Genomic DNA, 12508 nt, shown 5'->3' with positions numbered 1-12508 from the left:
ACTAAGTGAAAGCAACTAAAATACATCTGAGTACAGCTGCACATTTTGTAAAACTTAATGTGAATGCCTCCCTTAGTCTCAAGTGGATTGCTTTGACACATCACGGCTGTATTTATTTGCATCATTTTTTATATGCTTCTTTTGCAAGAGAAAGAAGTTGTTTTATTTATTTATACTGCATTATCATGTTTAAAAAAGTGACTCTGACTTCCTAGTAAAAATGAGAAACTTCAAACTTACAACAGGGAAGAGGAAGTGAGAGAAACAACCCCAGAGCAATGCAAAAACAAGAGTAAGAAGCTGCTTGTTTTGAATAAGCCCACTCATTTGGACCATCTGACCACTCCTTTTATGGGCAAAAATGAGGTTTTTCCCATGACTGCTTTTGTGACTATGCAAAAATAGCCTTTGGTTTTTGTTTTGAAAGTCACTCAGAAATATCTATTCTAGAATACAAATCTTTGATAAAAAAATTCTCCCCCAAAACAAGTGTTGCAACTGCTGCCACACTTTTCACATTTTCTGACACTACTTACACTAATGTTCAAGATTATTAATTTTTTTTTTCTAAATACAAAACCAACAACAGAATCTCTAGAGGTTGCCTAGGCTGGTTATTGCATGGATCTACCGCTCTCTTTGTTTTTAAGAGATGTTGAGGGTGTTGCCTGATTTACCACTGTCCTGTGCTGACATCTTCTGGGCTCTGCTCAGACTGCATAAAAATGAACCCTGCAGCACTTGCAGAGGGTAACCTGTGCACTCTTCTAAGTCTGGACATGAAGAGACTTCTGAACTGGACAAAAAAAACCTTCACTCTTCTGTTCTCTGGCTTCTAGGCACCAGTTCTGGCAGATGACTTTAACATAGCCCCACAGGCATCCTGGGGGCTTCCCTCTGAATGCCCAAGCAACTGTAGAAAAACTGCACTTCTCCTTCCTTGCCTTGAAACACAGTAGGCTCACAGTGACAGGAGTCTGGGTTCTCCCTTTTGTTACATAATGCTTGGAAACAGTCACCAAATGAGATCCTGAGCTGCCTTTGGGCTCAGTCTCCAGGCACCAGCCACAAGATAAAGCTTTTTCCCCATGCAAAGTGTTAGCCAGGGAACCGCACAAAAAAAAAAAAAAAAAAAAGAAGGAAAAGGCTTAGTGAGGTTAACTACTTTCAGAATCAAACAGTTGCAAACAGGAGGTTGTGCAACTTAATTTTAAGCTGCACATTTTAGTTTACTTCCACTCTCTGGTCTCAGCTTTAAGTAAGCTGATCAGTAACTTCTTCCAGCCTTCATCCACAGTAGCATCATAGATGAGGAACTGGAGCAATGCAAATACGGAGGTGAGCATGCCTGGGGTGGATGAATATCCTTAGCTTAATGGCAAGGAGACCCCTTTTAAAAACTATTCTTAAAAGTGCTGAATTCTTGTATAGATTGGGCCTTATGATTTTTTTTCTCCCTCATTGCAGGAAACTGCTACGGTGTCAAACAAGCTTTACCCAGAGATGCTGCTGCATCGAGATGCAGGATATTGAGCCCCTAGGTTATTTCTTCCTCTGCTGTGCACAGAAAACAAATGTATGTGGAAGAAACAGCTGCTGCAATTGGAGGAAAAAAGCGTGAGCCCACAAAGTACTTTCTGTTAGCAGGTAAGACAGATTTCACACTGATTCATACTCAAAAACATGCAATAAGAACTGTACTTCCTCCTCTTAGCTGTCTGGAGTTGAATGTGATCTGATCACATTCTTAGCAATTGGAATGCTGAAAAATGTATTTGCTAGATCCAGAACACAGTGATAAGTTTTTATTTATCTACTTAGTGTATCCATGAGGGAGGTGATATTGGGTACAGTTGTATGGATTGATGGTGTGACTTATTTACTTCTCTGTAGTCTACTGTCATTTGCCACATCCCGTCTCACTTCCTGACTGGCTATTTGTGGGAGTTGTATGGGCTGGGTGCAGGTCTTATAATCCCTACTCGCTCTAGCTCCTGCGCAGTCTTGGTGATTTCTTCTTGCACACTGAGGAGGCTGTTTTGTATTTGTGATCCAGCATGGATGTGGCAAAATTAAATGACTCAAGTTTTGTGTGGTCCCTTCGAATTGCCTGCACCACCCAGATGCTAATACATCTTTCTCTTAGCCTGAACTCTCCCACTTTGGTCTGGAGAGTCAGACACCACCAGATGTCTTTCCCCAGTATGTACTCTGGAATTGGGACAATAGACACCCTGTACGCCCAGGAGGGGAGATGCCCAACTCCCAGTATCAACAACATGTGGGTTACAGGGATCATCTGTGCCCAAACTCACCTATCGTTTCCTTAGTACCTGAACATTTATTTGGATCGCCGTATAAAATTGATGTTTCTGCTCCAGTGTCCACTAGCACCACAACCCACTGAATATTCTTTTGGGACCAATGAATCGCTAGTTCAACATAGGGCTTTTGGTCCCCTCTAAAGACCCTGCGAGATTTCTGCTCCCTCATCATGCTGTTAGCTTGACAGTCCCCAAGTCTTTTTCCTCCAATGGCTCAGCTGCAGCTTCCCAGGCCACCGGAGGAGGTTTATGCTTTTTTGATAGGACTATGAAATCCTCTAGATTCCATGTTTCTCATAGAATGTGTTCGATGATTTTAACTACTTCCCCCTTAGGGGAGGATTGGAATCTTTGTTTGCCAGTTAATTGTCTCCATAATTGTAATAGGACCTGATCAGGCTGTCTGTTTATCTTTTTAAATTGAACTCCTGCCCTAATCTGGTCATTGAGCATTTGCTTTCTTGAGACCCTAATGGGTCCGGATTGGCTTAGTTTAGGGGCCAGTCTCTGAGATCGTGGTTGTAGATGGACCATCAACCTCTCTACCACCATTCAGATATTGTACCTAGCCTGTATGCACTCACTTGTCCCCAGATCTGCCAGCAATTGTGTGGCCTGTTGTATTATGGCCTCCAAGGCTACTAGGGGGATCAGTATAGATCCCAAAGTACCATACTGGTGTGGTGGGGCCTGTTGCAAGATACGATCTCTCATTCCTGCTGAATATTTAATCAGAACTGGACTTTCAAATCATCCTCAGAGATTACCTCTTTAATTCTCTAATACAGTTTTCTAAGTCTTCCATAGATGACTGTAAACCTGTGTTTAAAGGTAAATCATTTTTATTTGGCCATGTTACTTGGCATGCAGCCACCAGCCATTGAATTAACAAATGATTTTCTTCATTATGTTGGATGGTCGCATGTAATCTTTGCCTGAGGGCAGGGTGAGTAGTAATGGATGTCAGTTTTGAAATTTCTGGTCTGTTTACTGTGACACTTTCTGCCCCCATGTCCCATAACCAGAGCTGCCCCACTAGTAAACTTTCTTTTGTTTTTTGTCTAAAGCGCTGCACTAGATCCATGAGTTTGGGTGCCATGTATGAGTATGCTGTTATATGTAGTGTAGTCTGAGTGGGGGGCCACTGGTCAGGGAGCACCCCCACCAGACTATCTTGCATCTTTTTAGTTTTTTATTTTTGTGTCACGATAGTTTGGATCTCGAAGGGATCCAGCTCAAGGAGAGCCTCAAGATCTGACCTTTTAGTTTTTCCATCAACCAGATCTAGGTGGTATGGGCCCACATATTCAGGGGCCTTGGTAGTTTCTAATGATATATTCCTGACTTTTTCCAGGGCATGGTCAGATTCATTCTTTTCCCAGTTAGTATGGCAACTTGTTTGAGTCTTTCGACTCAGTTGTGTAGTAATTGATTCTCATTTTCCGGAGTGTTATTTTTTTTTTCCTCGCTAACTAGGGATGTCCTGGTAGACTGGAGATTGGCAATGTGACACCCATCTTCAAAAAGGGCCAGAAAGATGATCCTGGTAGCTACAGACCTATCAGTCTCACCTTGGTGCCAGGGAAGGTTATGGAGTGGATAATCTCAGGAGACATCGTGGATCAGTTAAAGGTCAACCAGGGGATCAGGCCCAGTCAGCATGGGTTCACGAATGCTAGATCCTGCTTGACAAACATGATTTTGTTGTATGACAAGGTGATCCACTTAGTGGATGAAGGTAAGACTGTCGATGTAGTCTACCTAGACTTCAGTAAAACCTTTGAAACTGTCCCCCACAAAATCCTCATGGAGAAGCTGGCTGGCTGTGGTTTGGATGGGCATATGCTCTGCTGGCTGAAACACTGGCTGGATGGCCAGGCCCAGAGAGTTGTGGTCAATGGAGTTAAATCCAGTTGGCAGCCAGTCATGAGCAGTGTCCCCCAGGGCTTGGTACTGGAGCCACTCCTATTTATCATCTTTTCTATGATCTTGATGAGGGGATTGAGTGCACCCTCAGTAAGTATGCGGACGACACCAAGTTGGGAGGGAATGTTAATCTGCCAGAGGGTAGAAAAGCTAGAAAAACTAGAGAAAGGACCTGGATTGATTGGATTGATGGGCCAAGGTAAACCATATGAGTTTCAACAGGGCCAAGTGTCGAGTTCTGCATTTTGGTCACAACAACCCCAGGTAACCCTACAGGCTTGGGGAGGAGTGTCTGGAAAGCTGCCTGATGGAAAGGGACCTTGGTGTGCTGATGGAATGTCAGCTGAATATGAGCCAGCAGTGTGCCCAGGTGGCCAACGGCATCCTGGCTTGGATCAGGAACTGTGTGGTGAGCAGGACTAGGGAAGTGGTGAGCACCGGTGAGGCCCTACCTTGAGTACTGTGTTCAGTTTTGGGCACCTCCATACAGAAAGGACATTGAGGTGCTGGAGCAGGTCCAAAGGGCAACAACGCTTGTGAAGGTCTTGGAGAAAATGCCCTATGAGGAGCAACCGAAGGAACTGGGGCTGTTTACTCTGGGGAAGAGGAGGCTGAGGGGAGACCTTATTGCTCTCTTCAAATACCTGAAAGGTGAATGCAGGGAGAAGGGGGTTGATTTTCTTCTCACTGGTGACAGGACAAGGGGAAACAGCCTCAGCTGCTATGTGCAGGTCTTATGATCCCAGCCTTTTCTAATTCCTGCACAGTCCTTGATATTTCATCTTGCGCCCCCCAGGAGCCTATACTGTCTCACATTAGTAATCTGGCATGGTTCCGGCAGGTGAATAGGCTCATGCTTCACATGGCCTCTCAATATCACCTGCACCACCTCGACACTGATACACCTCTGTCGAAGTCTGAATTCTCCTATGGTTGTCTGGAGAGCCAGACCCCTTAAAATGTCTATGCTCAAGATGTACTCTAGGACTGGGGCAACAGACACCTTATACTCCCAGGGTGGGGGATGCCCAACCCCCAATTTCAACCACGTCTGGGTAACTGGAATGGTCTGTCCCTCACAGCCACCAATCATCACTCTATCCCCATTAAGCTTAGACTGATCCCCATAACTAATTGATGTTTCCACAACTGTGTCAACCAATGCCATAACCCTTTGTATGTTCTTTTGGGACCAAAAAATGGTCAGCTCAGCATAGGGCCTCTAGTCCTGTCTGGAGGCCATAGTTACAGGGGGACTAATATCCCCTATCATGAGTGCTTTTTCCTCAGGTGGCTCGGACATCATAGCCCGAGTCACCTGCGGCAGCTTTTTCCTTTTATTAGGGACTATCAAGTCCTCTAGTTTCCAAGCATTTTCTGGTACTCATTCAATTATTTGTACCCCTGCTCTTCTGAGGGCATTTTGAATTTTTGGTCATCCCTCAGTTGTTTCCATAACTGAAGCAAAATGTGATTAGGTTGGCGATTGATTTTGCAAAAGCCATGCTGGCCCATATAAGGTCATTAAACATCTGGTTTTGGGACACCTGTATGGGGCCCAACTGGGGTGTCCATGGGGCAGCTTTTCTAGTTTTAATATCTGGATATACCACAGCCCCTTCCACTGCCCTAATATTACACCTTGCCCTTAAGTGCTCCATCTCCCCCAGATCAGCCACGAGCTGGGCAGCCTGCTGAATAATGGTCTCTGAGGCCACCAGGGCGTTCAATATAGATAACAGTGTGCCATAACAGTGGGAGGGTGCCTGTTGTAAAATTAGGTCCCTCACTCCGGCCAAGAATTTTACTAAATCAGGCTTCCGAAGGCTTCCTCATAAATGGCCTCTTTCATTCCTAGCTCACGAATATACGTTTAGATGTCCTCCATGGAGGACCATAAACCTGCATGCACCCGGATATTGGTTTGGGCAGGGGGCCTTTGATCAATGGGCATCCCTGCTGGTCTATCCCATACCTTTTTGGTTGTTTCTTTTTTTTTGTGTCACTACAGGTCAGATCTCAAAGGTACTCACCTCAAGTGGGGCTTTGAGATCTGATCAAGATTTTTTCCATTGGATAACCCAGGTCTACTGGTTCAGGGGCCTGACTATTTTCCAATATGATATTCTGTATTTACTTTAAAGGGAAAGTTAAGCTTGATTTTTTCCACTGTCAATAGGTCGAGCTCTTGCTCAAGTTTCTCAACATGATCACGCAGTAATTGGTTCTCATTTTCTAAAGTACTATTTGACAGATCTGCATGATTCAGTGCCATTGATAGCGGCCATGCCACAGTGGGTGCAGCCACTCGGTGTTCCTTTGTAATTAGGATATCTTTATTTAAGCCATAGAAGTATTTTGCCATGCAGGATGGGGATTGAGAAGTATTTCCACTATCCTGCAAGGTACCCCATTTTTCAACTATGGCTGCCAATTCATAAAAGGGTGAACCCAGAAATCCTGGGATGTGCCCTGGCAGGGTTTTATGTAGAAGGACAATGTTTTCCCCCTTAACCCACTTAAAGACGTTCAAAAGGAAAGCCATTTTAATATTTTGGTCTGCCTGGCTCACCAAATACAGCAATTGGAAAGATCAACGTGATGGAAAAGGTGTTACAAAACAGGTGGAAGGACTGACACAATAGCAAGGTGCTACAAAGGAAGAGAAGTAAATCACTCACTCATATCAGAAGATTCTGGGTTCACAGGGAAAAGCTTCCACTAAGGAGGGATCTCTAGAAAGAAATCCTTTCTCAGTGGCAGTCAGCCCTTAAATGAGGCCTAAGGGGGGTGGAGCCTGGCTCCACCTTTGCCTTCCCCTGTGCTCCCAGGGTTCACTGGATCTTTCCTCCAGGTGCTCCATCAGTAGTTCAGGCCATGACTCAGCAGTTCCCATACAGCAGCCAAGCCAAAGTGGATGCAGCCAGCTGTCATTCTTTTGTTATCAGTGTATCTTTACTGAGGCCATGAAAATATTCCATCATGAGGGCTGGGGGACTATAAATATTGCCGCCACCCTGCAAGGGGCCCCATTTTTCAGTCACTGTGGCAATCCAATAATATGGGGATCCTAGAAGTCCTGGGACATGCCCTGGCAAGGTTTTGTCTAGAGGGCTAGTTTTTTTCCCCAAGAGAACCATCCAGTTGTGTTCTTTAGGAATGCCATTTTTAGTATTCTCTTTTACAGGAGGATTAGAATATGGTTAGGAGGTTGATGCCTGCCTGGCTCACCAATAATGTATAGCAAAAGAAGGCAATGACAGTGCCTTCTCATGGGATACAAACACCACAGAGCAATAGCAGGTAACAAAAAAGGAAAATGGGCTCACCCCTTCCAAAAATCCATGACAACTCAAGAGTAGTGCAATCTCTATCTGGCAAGATACTGCTCCTTCAGCAGCTAACCCTTAAATGCAGGCGAAGAGGGATGGATCCAGGCTTCACCCTTCTGGTCACTCAGGTGCATTGCTTGCACCTGAGCTTCCTGGGTTAGCCACACCTTCTCACCTGGTGTTCAGCCGCTGGTCCAGGCTGTGACCTGGCAATTCTGCTGCATCTACCAAATGCTATGGAATATATGGAATATATTTTATGGAATATATTTCTGAAAAGAAAACAACAGCAAAGCAAACAAAACCAAATAAGCCAGTGGTTTGGGGTAAAATGATGCCATGATACTAAGTTGGCTCAGACAAACATCACAGAATGAGTGGGCAAAAAAAGGGAGGTAGGTGAGTTTTAGCAGAGATAAACGCAAGGAAATGCATCTAGAAAAAAAAGTAACCCAAAGACTAATGGGAAGATATCTAACTGTGAACATTGAGGCACAACTGCAGGAAGAACTCCTGGAGTCATATCAGACAGGTCTCATAAATCAGAGTACACCCCAACTTGTAGCAGTAAACAAAAAATGGGCAGGCAAAATAATTGGGTGTCATAAGGCAAGACTAAAGCTTAGTGGGCGGTTTCTGCTTGGATGCTGCCCCTGGATAGGAGCATGCAAAAAGCCTGTCCCTCAGCTGCTATAATCATCCTAGCACAACATGATAAACATACTGAATAGAAGTTAATGTAATTGAATTACAGAAATCCAAACCCTATGTCTGACAGCACTGTCCAAATGTTCCTTTAGCTCTGGCATCTCGTGGCCATGCCAACCACCCTCTGGTGCAGAACTTTTTCTTAACATCCAGCCTGACTCTTCCCTGCCACAGCTCCATGCTGCTCTCTTGGGTTCTATCGCAGTCACCAGAAAGTAGAGATCAGGATAGGCCCTCTCCTTCTCTGGGAGTAAGCTGTAGGCTCCCATGAGGCCTCTTCTCAGCCTCCTCAGCTCTGGGCCCAACAAACCCATGGACCTTAATTGCTTCTCACATGCCTTGGCCTCCAGACCCTTCCTCATCTTCTTCAGATGCTCTCTGATAGCTTTATGTCCTTCTGATACTGCAAAGCCCAAACCTGGACCCAGTGCTTGAGGTGCAGCTGCACCAGGCAGAGCAGAGCAGGTCACTCCCTTTCCCCTCCCAGAGGTTGTGCTGGGCCTGATGTACCCCTAAGGGATAGTTGGCCCTACTGGCTTCCAGGGCACACTGCTGACTCATATTCAACTCACTATCAGCCAGAACCTCCAGATCCTTTTCTATGGGAGTCCAGCTTGTCTCCCAGTCTGTACATACATCCAGGGTTGCCTTGCAGAAAGTGACACATAGTCATCTTAAGCTTCATTTGGTTGGTGATTGCCCAGTCCTCTGATTTGTTAAGATTTGAGTTCTGGGAAATGGCTTGATTTTAACTGCCAAATTACACCCCACCAGCTTTGGAGAAGGTACACCCATCCACCTGTAGTTTCACACTTACCTGTGTACCCTGCCATAGCAGGGTGGGGTGCTTCTGTGCTGGAAAAGTCTCCACTCCTAAGTAAGTGTACCTTAAGAGGACTGCAATTACATCCGCTGTCGTATATGATTAATTAGATTAGATTATTCCCTCCAAATTATAGTTAATATAATAGAGCAATCTGGTGAATGTATATCACAGCATAGGATTAATTCCTTCCTACAACCCCCATGAAATTCCTAAAAAGCAAATATTGCCCTAATCTGATTTTCCATTCAACGTGCCACATGAATGGATGCTGGGAGGAAAGTACAAAAAAAAAAACCAAGGTGACGCATCCTGCAGTTAGAGCAGATAGGGAGTTTTGATGTTCTTACAGACTGTTACCTTGCTTTTGAGGCTCAGGTAGTTTTGCTGTGTTTTCTTTTCATACTTCTTTCCTTTATTGACTGCATCTTCATAAGCTTGATGGCATGGAGGTTATTAGGAAGGCTGGAAAGAGGTATCATAATCACAGAGCAGCTGCTGAAATCAGTGTGATTTTTCTGCTTGCCTTTATGAACACCACTGCCACGGAGTAATTGCTGCTAGTGCACACAGCACTATGCTCAGTGACCTGCCAGGGTCTGGTGGTCACAGTACTGCATAATGCTGCACATTCCATCATTCTTCTGTATCTCTCTCCTGCCCCCCTGAAGATACATTATGGTTTATAAACAGATGTGCATTCTTTTATTTATAGTACTTTCTTTGGCTAGTAGCTTGTTTTAACAGGAAGGTCTATTTCATACAATAGTCCATGTCTTAGCTATTCATTTATAGATGGAGAAGGAAGTATGGACAGATAGGCGTATGTATCTGTGTACAGCCATGCATTTACACGTGCACAGAGTGAGAACAAATACCCACTAAGCAAGCAAGGGCAGAGCTATGTTGTGAGTCCAGAAAAAAAGTGACTGTGATTTGTCATCTAGGCAGGGTAATTAACTGGGGCAGCACACTTCCCAGCATGGCTGTACTCTGACTCCTATGCTAGACTGGGTATCTCTCTGTGCAAACTCCTGTCCCTCCCATCCTTGCTTAATGATGTCAAAGAAATGAAGGAGCCAGCAGCTGAGCCATGCAGAGCTTCTGAGTGTCAGATCTAGGAGCATTACTTATGTTCTTTACTGTGCTTCCAACTTACTGGACTTAATCCTATCAGTGTTTGATTACATTGTGAAGGTCTTTCAGTATGCCTACTGGCCACTGTGTGCTCTGTTATCTACTCTGAATTAACATCCTTACGCTTTATCTATTTATGCATATTGATAGTGCTAACTATGTAGCATTTTCAGTCTGCAAAGGAAGAACGTGTATCAGTAAATTAAACTGATAGGGGAGACATAAATATTTACTATTCTTACTTGTTTTGATGGTGGTATTAACTTTGGCAGTTCCTTGCATTCTCATGCTTCGTGTTCCTGAGTTAAACTGCAGTAATTAATCAGCATTTACTATTTTGTTTAACCCCTCTTCACATTCTGTGATAGCTTTTTGTAACAGTAAAACAGAGCAGGCCTGGCTTAATCTTTTATATATTTAAAATCTGTATTTTCCTTTTCCATCTAAACAGACTCTTACCAGCATTTCTGAAATAACAAGTTAGAACAAAATAGCTGTTTGTGAATGCTGTTAGAGAAACACCAAGTCTAATTTCTAGAATCAAATACATTAAAAAATAATAATCTCTCTACCTGTGAAAAATTAATCAGATTAAATAATGACCTTAATACAATTTCCATCAGTGATCCGTGTTGAGGAAATAAATTCCTTTTAGATGGTAAAAGCAATCATGACACAGTGGTTTCTCTAAACTCCACTGTTTTTTTCATTATTTAACACAGTCAGCGAGGAGAATCTAAATCATTATCTTGCTACAACAATCAGAAAGATTGACACGATGGAAAAGGCATTACAAAAGAGGTGAAAGGACCAGCATGCTAGAAAGGCGCTACAAAGGAAACAAAGAAGATTGCTCACCCATATCAGAAGATTCTGGGTTCACAGAGAAAAGCTTCCACCAAGAAGGAATCTCCAGAAAGAGATGCTTCCTTGGTGGCAGTCAGCCCTTAAATGAGGCCTAAGAGGGGTGGAGCCTGGCTCCACCCCATCTGGTTATACAGGTGAATTGCCTTCACCTGTGCTCCCAGGGCTGACTGGATCTTTCCTCCAAGTGCTCCATCAGTGGTTCAGGCTATGACTCAGCAGTTCCCATACACTTGATGAGTAGCAGTGTTTGCCACAGGAATGGCAAACGCTATAGTTTTGTCACTTTTTTTTCTTTTCCCACAAAAACTGTGTAATACTGCACAATGGATCAAAGCCAAGTTGCAGTAGGGCATGGCTGGGAACCACTGGTTTTACCACATAGTGCAGACCTTGCTGGTGGCTCCACAGAAACAGGTTAAGTCTGCCAAATTGTAACATATTACGAAATGAATCAGATAGGAGAAGTTGGGCATAGTCCTTGCTCAAGTGAAATACCATCAGCTCCAACCTAGACCATAGTTGGCCAGTTGCTGCACTGTGTAGAGGACATCTAAGAGCCACCTGGCTGCAAGGTGCCAAACTTCACTGCCCTCTGAATTGGAAACTTGTTAGCACATATATTTAAGTGTTCATCAGTTAATAGGAGGCACTGTATGCCTCAGAAGACAACGAATGAGAATCTGTTAGCGGCCAGAGATGGCACACCCATATACTTACTGCACATCTAACTGCTGCAGGGAACCCACCATCTATTTCATCAATAAGACAGTAAGCCTCAAGCTGAGCAATGCTGATGTACAACACAGGTTGGTGGCATTAACCATATAAAGGCTTCATATCCTCCTTAAATTCTCCCAACATCCCCCCCCAAAATTGAGAGGACTTCTGTAGCATTTACAGGGCTGCCAGGAACATTTTCCCTGGGAAGAGACACTTGCAAAGTGAGATAAGCCCTTATTTGCCCTTCCATCCATCTTTGCAAAGAACTCCATCTACAGCTGCTGGGAATAGAGAATGAAATTTAAAGTTGTGTGCAGTACCAGGAGCCAATTTTACCTTTGTTTCCTTAAAAAGATTATTTCCCTAAATTCTGTGGCCATTTCAGGAGAGCTTTGAGAGTGAAGTCATTTTTAACACTCTGTGACACAGTATCTTGTCCTTACTCTTTCAAAAGCAGCAAAAGGGTTGCTTTGCAGACACTATCCCTTCCTCAAACACATTTTTGAGAACAGTCCTGTATGGGAACTGCTGAGTCATGGCCTGAACCACTGATTGAGCACCTGGAGGAAAGACCCAGTCAGCCCTGGGAGCACAGGTGAAGGCAATTCACCTGTGCAACCAGAAGGGGTGGAGCCTGGCTCCACCCCTCTTAGGCCTCATTTAAGGGCTGA

The 12508-nt window shown here is 44.1% G+C and overlaps 1 long non-coding RNA gene across 1 annotated transcript in view; it reads left to right on the top strand.

Moving 5' to 3' along the window:
* The first annotated feature begins 703 nt into the window (after positions 1-703).
* The window catches only part of LOC110390511, a 21333-nt gene continuing 9528 nt past the window's right edge, over positions 704-12508 (top strand). Inside the window, exons 1-2 of the long non-coding RNA XR_002433772.1 lie at positions 704-1338; positions 1468-1647. This is a non-coding gene — a long non-coding RNA (uncharacterized LOC110390511). The remainder of the gene's footprint in view (positions 1339-1467; positions 1648-12508) is intronic.

Source organism: Numida meleagris, unplaced genomic scaffold (genome assembly GCF_002078875.1).
Source record: "Numida meleagris isolate 19003 breed g44 Domestic line unplaced genomic scaffold, NumMel1.0 unplaced_Scaffold119, whole genome shotgun sequence".
NCBI classification, from domain to species: domain Eukaryota; kingdom Metazoa; phylum Chordata; class Aves; order Galliformes; family Numididae; genus Numida; species Numida meleagris.
The sequence above is the reverse complement of the archived record's forward strand: the minus strand, read 5'-3'. Positions and strand labels throughout refer to the sequence as shown.